The sequence below is a fragment of the Phoca vitulina genome, unplaced genomic scaffold (genome assembly GCF_004348235.1).
Source record: "Phoca vitulina isolate PV1807 unplaced genomic scaffold, GSC_HSeal_1.0 scaffold72, whole genome shotgun sequence".
Classification (NCBI taxonomy): domain Eukaryota; kingdom Metazoa; phylum Chordata; class Mammalia; order Carnivora; family Phocidae; genus Phoca; species Phoca vitulina.
The window spans coordinates 2,139,211-2,154,431 of NW_022589775.1; the positions used below are offsets into that span (position 1 = coordinate 2,139,211).

The 15,221-nt window shown below is 38.5% G+C and overlaps 1 protein-coding gene and 1 long non-coding RNA gene across 2 annotated transcripts in view; one reads left to right on the forward strand and one right to left on the reverse strand.

The window, feature by feature from the left end:
• Positions 1-14,743, forward strand: part of LOC116625057 — a 51,287-nt gene extending 36,544 nt beyond the window's left edge. Inside the window, exons 2-3 of the long non-coding RNA XR_004297990.1 lie at positions 13,239-13,413; positions 14,705-14,743. This is a non-coding gene — a long non-coding RNA (uncharacterized LOC116625057). The remainder of the gene's footprint in view (positions 1-13,238; positions 13,414-14,704) is intronic.
• Positions 1-15,221, reverse strand: part of CYYR1 (cysteine and tyrosine rich 1) — a 101,216-nt gene that overhangs the window by 29,705 nt on the left and 56,290 nt on the right. The window lies entirely within an intron of this gene.

Here is a 15,221-nt window from a genome sequence, read left to right on the forward strand (position 1 = left end):
TTGTGACTTGTAAGGTGATCTCCAAAATAACATTTTGTCACTGGAGTTCAATGGTAAATGATTTGATTGGTGGAGAAAGCAAGAATAATTCAAACCAGAAGGTACCCTTTGAGAATTGGTTGGTTTCCAGTTATCTCCACTGACCAAATTTTCTGAACAAGTGCCCAATTCCTATATTAGATTTATAAAGTGAGTTCAATGAAGGTCAAATTCATATAATAAAATAATAGTAATGTTAATCATAATTTGTAAATATGAATTTTTTTTTTTTTAGGAAAAAAGTGATCTGATGGAAGATTTCCTTAACTATATTACTTGATATGATCTGTATACTACATGGATTCTAAGTGTCATTATCTGATTAGCTGCCAATAGAGTCTTGGGATAGACTTTAACTGTCAGTTAAAGTCTAAATGCAGTAATTCACAGTTACAAAAGTTTCTAGAACATTGTGCAAATACAGAAAAATATGTTTCATTTCATTGTTTATTAGACACCGATATTTAGAAAATATTTAGAAATTGACCCACACTTAGATCAGTTTATTTTCCAGTCATGACCTTGAGGTGTTTCATTTAGTTCTGTCATTATGCCTGCAATTCTAAATGGTTGTCACTAGATAGCAACACTCATTATTTCACTCATGAAATAGGTACTGAGCCTCTACCATGTGCTAGCCATTATTCTAGGTGCTGAGATAAAAGTTGAATGATACATGATACCTGCCTTCAAGAATTTTAGAGCCAATCTCTAGGCATATAAGACTAAGACAAGAAAATAATTACAGAATTTGATCGTACTCAGTAAAAGAGAACTGTTTTTTTCTTTCTAACAATATGAATGTCATACACTAAAGAGAGCAATAATGATTTCTTAATACCTCTTAGTTGCATATAAAAGGTTTTTGATCTGCAGGGTACTGATGTGAACTAGAAACAGACTCACTTGTTTTGCAGGTGAGAAAACCAAGTCTGTAAGAGGTTAAAATAAAGATCTTCTAGCCAGGTTCATGGTAAAGAATAGAGCTCAGTGGCCTTAATTCCCACACAGAGCTGGTTATATTCCAGCAGACTGCCTGCTCTCATTCTCTCATCCATTCAACAAATAAACATTTGTTTATTCTTCACTCTGTTTAGCACTAGGCATATAAAGATGAACAAAGTCCCAACAGAAAGCAGAGAGGGAGAGGAAAGAGAGGATTCCTGGAACATGTGGGAAATTGAAGCTCTGATTACTGATTGAATAGAGGAGTAAGCAAGAGGCCAGAGGGCAGAATGTCTTTCGTGTGGGCGATGGCCCCTTACTGCACCATATGCCTTTCATAAAAAAGTGTTGAAATCAAGACTATAGGAGATATGCAATCATAAGCTAGATTTAAATAGATACAGCCACTGCACACAGGTTCTCCTACCTTTTGCCTTTCAAACCTAAAAAATTTCCAATTGCTTCTAGATATAACACTCTCATTTATAATGCTTTGGCACAGTTCACCCATTTGAAGTAACCTTTGCTGAAACTTCATACTGAGCTAATTACCTTAACTTGCTATGATAATTACTTTAGGCAGGACTATCTTTTTCTTTCTGTACCTTTTTTAGTTGTATTTTGAGTGGGAAAAAAAAATCACAAACCAGTTTTTTAACAGTGACTATAAGGATTTCTACTGAAAATCTATTTGTTGGTATTTGTGTGAGATGTAAGAGATTGAATTTGATTATGAAAATTCAGAGCCCTCAGAGTAATCTGCTTTCCTTTCCATTGACTCCAGCATGGAGAGTTTCAAATAAATATGGAAACTCACACAGTTATTGACCTGGCAGAATAGTAGCTACCCTCCAAGCCTAGACGTTTAACATTTAATGTTCCCATAGGGCTTGGGTGGATGTTGGCGGTTGTAAACCCTTCCAGATTACCTGCTGAAGCAGGTAACAGACCTTGATAATGTAGTGGGTCCTTGGCAGTGAGCCCACGTGCTGCCTAACCTCATGTTTCTTCATGTGGTTCTACCAACCGCTAGACTCTACATTATCAGCTGGCCTTCCCACCCAAACAACTGTTACCCTCTTCCTGGACCTTAGCAAGTCCCCACCCTCAGCCGAGACAAGTCTGCAATTGATCACTGTCTGCTGGGGCCTGCCAATGATTTGCCAATGATTTGTTCGGTTCTGACATTTATTACCTGCAACAGCTCTCAGGAGCCTAAGACTGCCCAGACCCGAGAGCTGCTGTTGGATCACACCTCTCTGAAGGCCTTGCTCGCAAGCCCACCTGTGCTAGCCTGATGTGGTTTATCAGAAGTGTTACACTTTGGCTTCCTCATAAGATCTGGCCTCATGCTTATTTCAGTGATTCTTAAAGTCATTCACAAACAATACATCCTTATCATTGCATCAGTAACATTCTTTCACACTATAGGTGGCTGCCTCTACATAGGTTCAAACAGTTTCTGAGTTTTTTTATGCCTTGCAATTACCCATGAGAGAAAAACTGATTTCAACCATGTCTCATTCCAGTACATACAATTCCAGTGCAGGAAAGTGATTGGCCCAGCTGCAGCTGGGGACCCACCTCCAGGTGGGTCCACAGCCAGGAAAATCACAATTGGCCCACCTTGGGTCAAATGTTTATTTCCAGACCTTCTATATGTAACCAATGGGGAAAGACATAGGGGAAATGGGTCAATTCAGGAGCAGAGGCAAGGGGTTTGGCATATGATGACACAGATATTCACATATACTATAACTTTGTGTAGTTGACGTTATTAAGATTCCAGGTCCAAATTCGAATTTACGGATATGAGCTACAATTATAAAGAAAGAGACAAATCCTCCCAAATCTCAGTGTTTTCTGTCCTCCACCTAAATATATAACTGGTGCCACAAAGTCAAAGAGGTAAATTCAGGCAAATTTGCAAATATAAAACTATAAGGATTTCTAGTGGCCATCTATCCTAGCAGAACTTATTTCAAAAAAATATTTAACCTCAAGGTTGGAGAGAATCATAAATTATGCAATATCAAACACCTTTTAGTATCTTTTCTAGCTTCGATCTGATGTTGTTAATTCAAGAAAGACAAAAGCTGAGGAAGACACAGACATGCATGTAATTATAATGCATGGCATTAAGTGCAATTGGGGAAGCACAGACCAGGTTCTATGAGAGCAGAGGACAGTGTCTAATCCAAATGTGATAGCGTGTGTGCGGGCTTGTATGAGTAGAGATTGGGTGCATGTGAGAGTATGAATGAAAGAGGGTGTGGGTATATAAGTGTGTTTGGGCGGTGGATTCCTGAAGGAGGTAAACCCTTCTGAATTTTAAAAGAAGATCAGGAATTGGGGCACCTGGGTGGCACAGTCGTTTGGGCATCTGACTCTTGGTTTAGGCTCAGGTTGTGATCTCAGTGTTGTGAGATCAAGCCCTATGTCAGGCTCTGTGCTCAGTTCAGAGTCTGCTTGGGACTGTCTCTCTCTCTCCCTTTGCCCCTCCTTCCCATCAAATAAAAAAACTTTAAAAAAAATAAAGGAAGAGTAGGACTTAAAGGGAATTGGGGGGATTACAACAGAGGCACATTTAAGATCAAAAGAACAACATATAAAGGCTATAGGAATGTAATATATCATGATATGTTTAAGGAAAAGTCAAGGGATGCTGGAATAGAAAAGAGGTGAAGCTGGAGACTGAGCCGGGGTTTAGGGGGCAGATCAGGAGGATCTTCAATGACACTCTCAAGAACTTGGCCTTTTTATTGGAATTAATGGAAAACAAGTGAAAAGCTGTAAGTATGAGTCAGTCTAAGAGTAATGTGGAGTGGAGTTGCTGGGTACCATGCTGTGACCAGGCAGTCCTATTACAAGATCATTGTAATTATCTGGCCAAAAGATGGTGAGAGACTGAACCTGACCATGGTAGTGGGGTAAGGAAGAAGGTAGAGAGGAGGGAGTTCAAGAACAACATAGAAAGTAGAGTTAGCAGTACCTTAAAGTCATCAAGTTCAAACTCCAAAAGGATTATCATAATTCTGTGCCACCCACCAGTCACCCAAAGCTTTGGGACACTCCCAGGACTTAAAAGTCATCGAATCTGAAAGCAGCTTATTCCGTTGTGGAACAATGCCCTGTAAGTGTGTGATACTTCAGCAGGATTAATTCACCAGAACTCTTACCTCTCCCAAAGAAGAGACCTGTCATAGGGAAGAAAGGAAGGGTCTGGCCCAGAAGGTGCCATATAGAGGACAGGGGATAAACTTTCCTTACCCTTGTTGACCACTGGTCTGACTTTAACCAGGTGTGTTTTCCAAAGATGAATATATTTATAGAGGCATATCTATTCTTTAATATTGTATTACATAAAATTTTAGCAAAATGAGCATGCATGGATAGGAGGTTTGCTTTATTTGTATAATCAATGAACTCTTAATTGTCCTCTGAAACAACTGTCCTTAAACCTCTGTAAAATGTATAGTAAAAATAATAATCTTTAAGTTATTTTTAGATTGCTTCATGAAGTCTGATCTTCTGATTCAGGTCTTTGTGCAGTTAGAATCTAATTGGATCAGGTGATGCCAGAGGTCCCCTCCAGCTCCCTACTACCCCAGCCAATTAGCAGAAATTCAGCTTTAATAATACAGCTGCTGCAGGTCAAGCAAAGGAAAGCAAACCAGAGGTGGAAATCTCAGCCTAATGAACATTAAGAAAAGATTAGAAGAGAGTTAAATTTCAGTGTGATAATTAATTATAGTCCAACAAGAACAGAATTTTATGAATATTGGCTAATTGTAATCTAAGCTATATTTATTCACACAAATCTTTCCTCCAACGTCACCTCCAATTCTGAGGTGGAAAGAGAACACCTCTTTTCAGTATTTTGTCTCTCACTTATTGCCAGTATAAGCAACAATCTCAAGTCTGTGGAGATGTAATTAATCATCAAGGTAGTATTACATAAGTAATTATAACTGCATATACTCATATTATCTAGTCAGCTCTTAATTAATTATTTCTACTTTGGATATAGTTTTGTCTTAAGCATCTTGACAAAAATGCTTATAACCATGATGCAATAGTTAGTATGGAGGATATCTTACATGATATTTTTTTATAAAGAGAATAAAAGATTCAAAAATCAAGTAGATTCTGTGCATTTTTAGGAGTAGCTGTTATAATATGCTTCAATGTTTCACTGCATTCTTTGAAATTCCAATAGTCAGGGGTCTACTCACTCTTACAGCCATGCAACTTACAGGGAAGGAATTATGCCTGGTTGGAACTACCAGAGTGTCCTCATACCATGGTTTTGTCCTTTTTCCCATGTCTCAGGCAAACTTCATCCTGTCCCAACTATTAGGACAGACTAAAGGGTGGAGGAGTGGCCTGAGAAATAACAATTCTCCTACTGGGAAGAAGAAAATTAGCCAATATAAAGTACGTAGCCTGGCAGAACAAGGCAAACCATATTTATTCAAGTAGCTTATATTGCCTGTGCGGGTAGGCAGAATAGCAAATTACAGTGTAAGTGATTACTGTAGATTAAAGATTCTTCTGACAAATTAATGCTGATTGGGCAGAAGGAAGCAGATTTAATAAGGAGCAACACAGTCACAGGGAATTAAGGGAGTAATAATCTTTAGTTCTGCGGATCCACCTAAGGCAGGCAACCGTGGGCAGCAGGTTGTAGAAACAGTAATAGCCGTGTGTTCCTCTACATTTCCTAGCTTCTCCTGCATCTTGGGGGGGAGGGGGCCGTGTGAACAATTCTTCCCAACAGAATATTAAAGGAAGAGATGTGTCACTTCCTGTCAAGGTTAGTTAAGATTTGGTGTTTCTTCCTCACCTTCTACTACCCCAGCCTGCCTGTGTGACTGGAAACAAAGGATTCTGGGATGGTGAGCTCACAATATGGAAGGAGGCTGAGTCACTGTGCCATGGCTTGAGAGAGGCACACAGGGGAGCTGCTGATGGGCTCAAGAAATAAAATGGTGTTGGGCCAAGCCACTGAGATTTCAGGTTTTATCAGTTTCTGCATAGCCTAACTATCCTGATTAATGCATTGGTGTGATTTGGAGCACAGGATATGAATTCAGAATACCAGTGTTTAAATCCAGTTTTCATTATTAATGAGCTCTGTGACTTGACCTCACTGAGATTGAGTTCTGGGGGCAAGAATCTTGTTATTAGAATGAGACACTGTAAGAAGTTTCAACTCAGGAAACAAAATGAAGTCCATTGGTGGGCCCTAGAAATACTACATTCCAAGACAGATGAAACTTCCAAGGACCCAGGTGTGCCTATCAGGCTCCCAGAATTATACAGCTGAACGGGCCCCACAGGGCACCTGATTTGGTATAGAATATGAAAGCCAATCTCATTTTGTCTTGGAATGAAGGCTATAGTCCTCAACTCTGGATTCACATTAGATTTAAATCAAATCACAAAAATAGTGAGGCCTGAGTCCTAACCCAAATCAATTAAATCAGAATCTCTGGGGATGAGATCCAGATAGTGTTATATTTTTAAAGTGACCCTAGTGGTATTAATATGAACCAAAGTGGAGAATCAATGACTTAGAGTAACAAAGAGGGCCTAAAGCTGCTTATGGGCTTTCTGTCTCAGTTGAAATTGGTTCAGAAGGTAAAGGTCGGAGCCCAGAAGGAAAAAGTCAGGTGGACTCAGTTATGTGGAATGGGGGAAAAAAGGTGATTTTAGCAGTAATTTCTTAGCAAAAAAGAGACAGCAGTTTAAGTCAAAACATTTCCATTTATAGAGATTACATGGAAGGAATATTGTTATGAATACTATTATTATTTTCTTTTCAGTTCTCATTCTATCTCATCTTCTCAAATCTACCAAATGCACTTCAAGTGTGAGAAGAAATCACAAAATTAATATTTAACATAGAAAATTATTTCTGATTGGTAATATACAAAATTAATAACAAAATGTTACAGAAACATAGAAACTAAACAATGCTTGAGACCTTTTCTCCTCATGTATAGTCATTAAAAGATATGTTTGACCATGAAAATAGGCAGATCAACAGTGCTTCCCAAATGGGGAGAAAGTTTAGCCCAGCAACCTAAAAACTGCCAGATTGATTCTGACCCATTGTTTATCCAGCGTCTTATTCTATTTATGATCTAACCCACATTTAGCAAGTAAGATCAGTTTCCCACCAGACGTGAATGAATCTTAATAGAAGGTGTCCCTTAATTTCCTTTAGTCATTTGTAACTGTTACTCAAATTGTTCCTGTTTTTGGACTGCTAAGATTCAGTGGGATGACAAACTTGAAAATATCTGCTGGTAATGACAGGTATTGATTGGACAGTAACATATTAATTACTTGCTTTTGATACTGTGGAAAGGTTACTAAAGAATACTCAGTTTAGGTACACTAAGTTGCATTGCATCAAAGCTTTCTATTTTTTCCTCTTTACTTGAAATCAAAGTCAAGAGTCTTAATGATTTTTGAGTGGTCCTTAAAATATTCACATATCTGCTCATATTTAATTTAAAAATGATGCCTTTCCCATCAATGTACCCTCATGAGGAAATCCAAATCATAAAAATTTTTAGGGAAAAACACCAATAACTGATTTCATGTAAACAGTTTGAGATTATGTCAATCAATTCACCATTTCATGATTTCAAAGATTGTTTCATCAATCTTCTATCACTCAAGTCATAGAACATAAAATAAACCCTTTAACAAGAATTTGGGTTTATTCTATCAGACAGACAAGGTCATTTTTTAAAGCAAATCAGCTAGTGGGAGTGCTATGAGAACATGCCAACAGAGAAAAATAGTCATAGGGCTTTGGGCTCCATTCCATAAATCTTGACCTCTTTTTTTCCCTTCTGCTACTAGAGGATAGTTTGTTTCTCGTATCATTCCCTAAGGGAAGTTCTAGCACCACATGAGGCTAACAAATATAATTTGTTTTTTTACTATTTTAAGTTCAAGTTATTAAAATGCCATGGACTCAGTGAAGTGTGGTTCATGTCATATGACCAAGTTGAGAAGGAGTCATACATACTGCTCCCCCCACCAAAAACAGTATTATGACAGTGTGAAACTAATCATTGCTTTTTGGGGGATCAATCAATTTAAGATTAAGGTGCCTAAATATGTTTCAAAACATAAGAAATACACATTCTTTCTACACTGGAAGACAAGCAAAACATGGGGCTTTCAGGAGACTCAGGTGTAAATATTGATTTTATGCTCTCCACTGAATTAGAAGTCTGAATTGAATCTCACACTGACTTCCCTTATTTCACTTGTGTCATATATTTTCATTTGGTTTGAAATTTCAAACAGCTAAATTTGTCATCAGCTTTACAGTATTTCCATCTTTTACATTTGATAAGTTCTTGAAAGAGTGAGGGACACATCTCGTCATGTATTCATCACCTATGCATGAAGCACCTATTCAGGTGTGTGTCTAGGAGCTGTGGACACAACAGTGACCTGGAAGGTGTCTGACTGGCCTCTCTACCAGGGAAGAAAGACAGCTAAACAACAAGATAGTAAGAAATATTAAGGAAGTGGTAATTAAAATGATATTTGAAAGGTGAGTTAGCCAAGGAAGAAAAGAAAGTACTCAGGAAGAAGAAATAACCCGTGGGAAAGCAAGAAAGAGAAAGGGCATATTTTAAGAAAGAAACGTTCAGCAGAGCAAGCACTGTATACAGTTTTGATAGCAGGAAGGTATCTGACTAGTGCAGATGAGTTTGATGAACTAAACTGGGATGAGATCATGAAGGACTTTGAAAGCCAAGGTAAAGGGGAGACTGGAATGCAGAAGGGTCAGTGGCAGGAATAGTGTTTCAGGAAGATGTCAGAGAATAATAAATAATCACAAGAGGCCAAAATGGAGACAGGGACACCAACTGGGAGGTTGCAAAAGAAATGAAGGAAGTCACTGGCAAGTATAGTGATGGAATGGTGTCCCAAAAAGATATGTCCATGTCCCAGTTCCCAGAACCTATGAGCGTTACCTTATTTGGAAAGAGTCTTTACAGATGTAATTAAATTAAGGATCTCGAGATCAAGAGATCACCTTGGATTATCTGGATGGATTCTAAATCCAATAACAAGTATCCTTACAGGAGATACATAGAGGAGATTTGACAGACAGAAGAAGAGAAGGCAATGTGATCATGGAGACAGAGGTTTGAGCATGAACCCAAGGAATGTCAACAGCCACAAGAAACTGGAAGAGCTAAGGAAAGATTCTTTTTTACAGCCTCCAGAGGAAGCATGGCCCTGTTGGCACCTTGATTTTGGACTTCTGCCCCCAGAAATATGAAAATAAATTTCTGTTGTTTTAAGCAACAGTTTGGTAATTTGTTATAGCATCCACAAGTAACTAATACACAAGGCAAGAGAAAGACACACGAGGAGGGAAAGAACACAGTGCATTTGAGACACTGCAAAAGGCCAGGAGAGCAGGATCCAAGGGCATTCATGAGTGAGAGGCCAGAAATGAGGTTGGACAGCCAAGCAAGAGGTTATATTCGTGAAAAGCTGCTGGGTCTGAATGTACATGGAATGCCAAAGTATCAGTGAGTGGATCAGACTGGTGGAAGGAGAAGAATCATGGTCTTGAAGAATGGGAAGACATACTGGGAAGGGAGGAAAAAGGAATGAATGCAATATTTTCTTGGCAGAGGAGGGGTCTATGGCAGTGCAGGGAGGAAGGGGGAAAGGGCTGGGGATAGGGAATTTGCACCTCAGGCAAATACAGAGCCCTGTCTTAGTCAGCTCAGGCTGCTATAACAAATACCATAGACTGGGTGACTTAAACCACAGACATTTATTTCTCAACAGACCATTCTGGACACTGGGAAGTCAAAGATCAAGGTGCTGGCAGATTTGGTTTTTGGTGAGGGTTCTCCTTCTATCTTGTTCCTGTCTTCTTACCATATCCTCACATGGCAGGGAAAGAAAGCTCCAGTGTCTCTTCCTCTTCTTAGCACGACACTAATTCCATCATGGGTGCTTCACCCTCATGACCTCTTCTAAACCTAATCACCTCCCAAACGCCCCACCTCCTAATATCCTTACATTGGAGATTAGGAGGTGTGGGTTGGGGGCAGGGCACAAACATTCAGTCCACAATAGTTATGGAATTGACTATCTGTGGACCGGATGTGGGCCGTGTTGGGTAGAGTCAGCTGGGAGCTATTCTAGGTCCTAAGAAGGCCACATGGGGGCAACAGGGTTGTAATAGGGTAGGCTGCTAAGTCTGTGTGTGGAATGGATGACGGAAGGCCAGGAGGTGGTGCAGAGGGAAAGGGACAGTGGCCACCTGAATGAGATACCAGCAAGTCCACCAAACCAGCAGGGGAGAAGCTCTAACTCCTGGAGACTGCTGTCAGAGGGGCCCAACCCAGGCGTAGAAGCCAGCGAAGAATCAGGAAGTGACAGAACTTTCCTGTGCCCTTCTCTTCACTCTGCCCTCCTGAGCTTTCACACCAGGGGGCCATGCGCTGGGAGGAGGGGACCCACTGGGCAGGAAATGAGTGGGAGAAGAGATCAATTGGCTACGTTTCTCCCCCTGAACACAGTCAACCTACCAAATACTGCCTGCAGCTAGAAGATGGGGAGAAGCCCGGCCTGAAGTCTGAAATGTTCACATCTTAGATTAGACATTTACAATTTCCAAAGGAGAGTGCTTTGGACTTAGAAGACTTAAGGACTAAGAGTGAACAGGAAAGTCAGAGATCTGCCAAATTTTCAGCCATTGCAGGGGAAAAACTTCCTGTAAAAAGGTAGTGGGATAGAGTTGAATTCTGCTTATCTATGAAACATCATGCTCGTTCAATGTACTGTTTAGACGTTCAAAGAAAAGGGCAGACATTTCCTCTGAGAAATCCTGGTAATTTCCTCAGAATATAATCAATAAGGTGGCAAAGGACCATTCTGCATGGATGCTTCCCCTGTTCCCTAGTGCTAAATTTAGGCTACATTAATCATGGTGTGGTTATTAAACAGCGTTTTTCTTTCATTTTGTCACATCTTAAAATTCTTAGAGAAATTTCTGTACAGAATGCATCGCATACAGATTCCATTTGTTTTCCCTGGCCAAGAGAGAGGTCTGTCACCAGGTAAATACGAAAGACCCGGGACTGAGAGGTGGAATGAAAAAGCTTTTCCACTCCATTCACACAGACTCTTTTTCCTCTTGATTCCCCACTTACTCTTTTGGTCTCATTTCCTTCATCTGTAGAGTGGCAGTAATGGGTCTCAATTTCATTTTGTTCTTTTGATGGACGGATTCCCACAGTTAGACCAAATGAAAATCTGACCAGTAATGCCCACTTATCTACCTCTCCGAAGTATTGGAAGAACTAATGATGGACTGCAAAATGTACTGAAGATGAAGAGCACACCATGATAAGTTGATGAGTATTATTGAAAAGTACCAACGGATAAGTATATTTTAACAAATGTGGAAAAATCATACAGCAAAGGATCTTGGCTTGCTTGCCCTAGTACCTCAGTGCATTATGGTAGAAAAGAATATGCATAATATTTAAGGAGAAAAATAAAAGCAATAGCAAAACCCAAGACCATAAACACATTAAGAGTGAAATAGTCTTCGCATCTTAAAAAATCCAGCTAAATTTTTATTTATTTATTAAAAGATTTTATTTATTTATTTGACAGAGAGAGAGACAGCAAGAGAGGGAACACAAGCAGGGGGAGTGGGAGAGGGAGAAGCAGTCTCCCTGTTGAGCAGGGAGTCCGATGCAGGATTCGATCCCAGGACTCTGGGATCATGACCTGAGTCAAAGGCAGCTGCTTAACTGACTGAGCCACCCAGCTAAATTTTTAAAATAAAGCACTGGTTTATATACCCAGGATATAACGTATGCCTTGAAATTTTAGAATAGTCTATACAGGAAGGCAAGGGACCAAAGACAGAGATGTTTGAAATAAAACCAAGGCAAAGAGATCAAAGATACTTTCCCCTGGATTCAAAATGCAGCATGGGCAGAATTCATTTGCTATGTATAAATTTGATAACTGCTTTTTATGTTATTAGTCTTGCAAAAAGAGATGAAATGGAGATACGAATATTGCTTGCTTTGGAGGATAGTCAGGGAGCAGATGAAAACGCATAGCACGTTTGACAGGAGCAATGAGAGAGAAGTATGTTATTTATGAATTTGAGTATTTTAAAAGAAAGTTAAAGTCACTGTTTCCTCCCTGTACACTAATTGTTCCAGGCTGTAAACCCTCCGGCAAATAGCAAATGGTTAAATTATTTTGGCCCTTAAAATTTCTCTTGGTCTTTGTACCTATAAGGATTAGATACTGCAGTTCTGTCTTTTCTTTGAGAGGGCTCTGATTCCTTGTATATATAAAAGAGGTGTCCTAAGTCCATTCATAATATATTTAACTCCAAGTTTATTTTCTTTTCCATATTGTTTGTCTTTATGTTGTAATACACCAGTGAGCTATAGTTAATGTTAAAGCTAAGACATTTAATTTAAATTCTCTAATCTTTAATACCATGTGGAACCGGTCATGCTGTGCTCTTGTAGATTCGTATTTTTTATGACAATTCTTTCTTTTTATTCTTTATTCACATGTGCTAGTTTTTTCCCCAAATGTTTATACTTTTCCTTATGAATATGGTCTGAGTGTATTCACTGTAGTTAAAAGTATCTATTTTATACTTGATTCTGGAGGTAAGTGGATAAGGAAAATAAAAGTAGGAGTAGGTAGATTTTAATTTCAGTAAGGTAATTTTATTACCATTAAAAAACTTGGAAATGCTATAATAATGGAGAGAATATTAAGGGACCTCATTTATTTAGGATTCTGGTGAGATAATTTGGTGTCTGCTCCTGTGTGGTGGGACATACATTCAAATATTTAAGTCCTGCCTTCCAAAACTGCTTATTTTAGTTAAAAAAAAAAAAAAGAAAAAGAAGAAAGTCACTTGAGCATTTGATCAGATTGAATCAAAATTATATTTTCAGAGTATTTCGCATTACATTTTATTGATAAAAATCTAAATGTTATTAGATAAGTCCCAAATAAATAAAAATTTCATAGTCTAATTTACGAAATTCTAGATTAAAATTTTTCCTTTTAACTTCTCTCTCTAAGACACTAGAACATTCTGATATATATATCTCAAATACATCTAAATTTCCTTTTGAATTCTTCCTTTCTTCAAACTAACCATCTCATCTCATTTCTGTTCACTTTTGTGTCCTCTGTAGTAATGACGGGAATCCCGTTGCCTGGAGACCACTGTTGAAGAACATCAGTGCCATGGCCTCTTGGAGATTTAAGACATCTAATAAGGAGCTGACAGAAATCATCAGCTTGCCCCTGAGAATGTAGCATTTTTTAAAAGTCACAATAAAGCACTTGTCTGGATATTACTTATTTCAGGTAATTTTTACAACTAAAGCATAGGATACAAAGGAGAAAAAGATATACCTCTGGAAAAATCTAAATTTTAGAAATCCATGCAAAAAGAAGGTGAGGCAAAAAGAAACCCTGAAATGTGCACTTTTTTAAAAAAATGGAAGAAACTTTCAGTTCCCCCCACATTGCTTATTTATTCTAATTTTTAAAACTATTCTAAAAGTCTCTATTTTTAGCTGTGTTTTTAGCTCTATTATTTGTCTATTAACATTCTCTAGCCCAAAGGAATTTTGAAGCAGCAAATTCAATAAAATGACATAAGGTCAACTGTGAAAAAAAATCAATGACAAAGGGGAAAAAACACAGCTACGAGAACTCCATATAGTAAAATCAGCAAAATGAAATGGCAGCCTACAGAATGGGAGAAAATATTTGCAAATCATGTATCTGATAAGAGGTTAATATCCAAAATACATAAAGAATTCATACAGCTTAAGAGCAAAAAAGCTAATAACCCAATTAAAAATGGGCAAAGGACCTGAATAGACATTTTTCCAAAGAGGATATTCAGATGGCCAACAGGTACACGAAAAGGTGCTCAACATCATTGATCATCAGGGAGATGCAAATCAAAACCAGGGTGAGATATCACTTTATGCCTGTTAGAATCGTCAACATCAACATGACAACAGAGAAATGCTGGCATGGACGTGGAGTGAAAGGAACCCTCATGCACTGCTGGTGGGAATGTAAATTGGTGCAGCCACTATGGAAAACAGTATGGAGGATCCTCAAAAGACTAAAAGTAGAACTATCATATGATCCAGCAATTCCACTTCTGAGTATATACACAAAGGAAATAACTATAATTAATGCTGTATGGTGTTTTTGAAAGTTGGTAACAGAGTAGGTCCTAAAAGTTCTCATTACAAGGAAAAAATCTTTTGGTAACCATATGAAATGATAGGTGTTAAAGAATGATGGTGTTACGGGATGCCTGGGTGGCTCAGTCAGTTGGGCGTCTGCCTTCAGCTCAGGTCATGATCCCAAGGTCCTGGGATCGAGTCCCACATTGGGCTCCTTGCTCAGCAGGGAGCCTGCTTCTCCCTCTGCCTGCCACTCCCACTGCTTGTGCTCTCTCTCTCTCTGATAAATAAATAAAATTAAAAAAAAAAAGAATGATGGTGTTATAATAATTTTGGAACATAATAAAATAATACAGATAAATCATAATAATAAAAAAATCCCAAAGAACCCTATATCAACTTGGGGCATTTCTTTTTTTAAGATTTTATTTTTCATTTTTTTTTTTTAGAGAGTGAGAGAGACAGTGGGTGAGAAGCCGAGGAAGAGGGAGAGAATCTCAAGCAGACTCCCTGCTGACCGTGGAGCACAACGTGGGGCTCCATCTCACGACCTCCGAGATCATGACCTGAGCTGAAATCAAGAGTCAGAAGCCCAACCAACTGAGCCACTCAGGCACCCTTGGGGCATTCTTAATAAGGTCTTAGAGTCCAGCACATCTTAATGGTATTTGAGCATCAAGAACAGATTAATATATGGTAGAAGGTGTGCCCTGTTTAAAAAGTTAGGATGTATTTGAGTCATATTTTGCATTTTTGAAAGATAAAATATTTTTAAAATGTTTACACCAAAAGGAAAAAACTTCTGTAAACTGGAAATTTAATATGAATTAAAACACAGATCAGGGATGAAATTAAAAAGAAAAAATGGCCCTTCTTTGCTAAACATCAATGTTTTGTTTTTTTTTTAAGATTATTTATTTATTTGGGATAGAAAGAAAGAGCGCATGAGTGGTGGAGGGGGGTGGG